General features: G+C 42.0%; 1 protein-coding gene and 1 pseudogene across 1 annotated transcript in view; one reads left to right on the top strand and one right to left on the bottom strand.

The window, feature by feature from the left end:
- PPEF1 (protein phosphatase, EF-hand calcium binding domain 1) overlaps positions 1–2,232 on the top strand; it is a 161,786-nt gene that overhangs the window by 138,590 nt on the left and 20,964 nt on the right. The gene's annotated exons all lie outside the window — the stretch shown is intronic.
- Positions 1,244–1,774, bottom strand: LOC102850617 (annotated as a pseudogene).

Here is a 2,232-nt window from a genome sequence, read left to right as displayed (position 1 = left end):
TATAATTATAGAAAAAAAAGAAAGGTGTGGCAAAAAAGAGGAAGATCCTCAATGATTGCTAGAGTGACTAGCAGTGGGCTCAAGTATGTCAGAGATGATGAGGAAGTCATAGGATAGAGTAGGGTTTAGATCTGTTGTTCATAGAGTTGCTATGAGTCAACTCAGTGCAAATAGCAACAACAACAGCAACATCTATTTGCTTATTTCACTCCCCTCCTTATACCCTCCTATCTCTGGTAACCATCAAAGAATACTTCTGTGTGTGAACCTTTCTGTAATAGTAGACTCATACAATATTTGTCCTTTTGTGACTAACGTTTTGGGACATGTTATCTGGAGGGGCCATTTCATGGAAAAAGATATACTGGGAAAGATAAAGGATCAGAGAAAGAGGGAATGACCCTCAACAAGAGGATTGGCACTTTCTAATGATGGACTTGAGCATGTTGAAGATCACAAAGATGGCACCCAAGGGCCAAGTTCATGAGGTCACTATGAGTCATAATTGACTTGATGGTATGTAACAACAGTTGTTGCTAGGCTGAGTGCCGCACCTGTTTAATCTGTATGCTGAGAAATTGTTTTGATTTGCATTGAGCTGCCAATTCAGAGGCAAGTGGTTAGAATCCACCAGCTACTCCCCGGGTGTAAGATGGGCAATCTCCTCTCATGCAATTCACAATCTGAAAACCTGCTGGAGAGTCAGCTGTGAGCCAATTCTGACTCAATAGCAATGAATTGTTGGTTTGTTTTTGTTTTTCCTAACAAAGAAGGGAGCTCAACTGGTGTCATTGTTGGTAAGGAGTTGTGCTTCTAACCCAAAGTCCTGTTGTCTCTGGAGGTTCAAATCATTATGCGCTTGACAGAAGATATAGGGACAATCTCTTCTCATGCAGTTTATAGTCTCAAAAACCTAGTGGAGTGTCAGCTATTAATCCATTCTAAATCAATGGTAATGAGAGAGAGCAAGCAAAGGAAAATAACTAACAATATTAAGAATTTCTTCTGTGTTTTTTGCCACCTGAATGTCTTCTTTAGTGAAGTGTCTTTTCATGTCCTCTGCCCATTTTTTTTTATTTAAATGGTAGATTTTATCTGTTCTGCAAAAAGAGGACTATCTGGTTTCCCAGAAGGTTATGGGTCCATTAAGACTGTTCATTTTACACCTCTATGTACAGTTTTTCTCAGAGATCAGGAGAATGTCAAAGGCTTGAGAACATGGTCACAGACGTTCCTGCCCTAGTTACTTTCCTGGTGTTTCAAGTGTGGAGGAGCTGTGAATGCTGGCTTTCTCTTTCTGAGCGAGGTCTTGCTGAAGCCCCCGCTGCAGCTGGTTTAGGAGTGTTAGGTTGCTGTCTCTGCGAGGCAGTGGCAGGGGTGGGAGGCAGTTTTCCTTTGCATTCGATCACTGCCATCTTGGCCCGATCCTGTTCATTTCTATTTGGGATCTGCACCATTCTTGTGTAGCCTCCATTATGACCTTGGAATCGAGGGGCTAGCACTTTAAACAGCTTTGGAATCAAATCCTTCTCCATCAGCCAGAAGTCAGCCATACGCATGGCTCGTTCGTTGGTGTCTCCCAGCTTCCCATAGTCGATAAGCCTCTCGGCGTAGCCTCTCATCTCGTCCACGCGCGCCCATGGCGCCTCGATGCGTTCGTGTCGCACGAGTCCCGTAAGTAAGTTTCGTAATAGGTGAATATGTGACTCTGGACCAAGGCCCAGCAGCGAAACACGTGGCCATGGGAAATGGCGGCAGCAACCGACAAACGCATCTTCCCAGCTTCTCCCCGCCCCTTGGAGCCGGAACTGGAAACTCCCTGCCCATTTTTTTGTAATGGAGTTATTTGTCTTTGTTGTTGAGTTACTAACGTTTTTTGTGTGTCTTAGAGGTTAGTCCTTTGTCAGATGTGTTGTTAAATATTTTCTGAGTATTTAGATGTACTTTTTACTCTTTGTGTACAAGATTTAATTACTAAGAATTTAATTTTTAAAAGAATTCAGTTGACTAATTTATCATCTTCTGTTTGTATATATTTTGTTATGTTTGATAGTCTATTAATGCCATTCATCAGGGCTCCGAAGTTTGCCCAACTTATTTTTTTTACTTTTTTAAGTAATTTTTTTCATTGTTGAACATTTCCTTCCCCTCCCTTCCTTTTCCCTCCCCAAACCCAGCCTTCAATGCACCCCTTGTTCCAGATTGTCATCTTACATATAATGCCTAATCATA

This window comes from Elephantulus edwardii, unplaced genomic scaffold (assembly GCF_000299155.1).
Source record: "Elephantulus edwardii isolate Elephantulus edwardi_28Jun2011 unplaced genomic scaffold, EleEdw1.0 scaffold00131, whole genome shotgun sequence".
NCBI classification, from domain to species: domain Eukaryota; kingdom Metazoa; phylum Chordata; class Mammalia; order Macroscelidea; family Macroscelididae; genus Elephantulus; species Elephantulus edwardii.
Note: the sequence above shows the minus strand (reverse complement) of the source record. Positions and strands in the feature narration are given on the sequence as shown.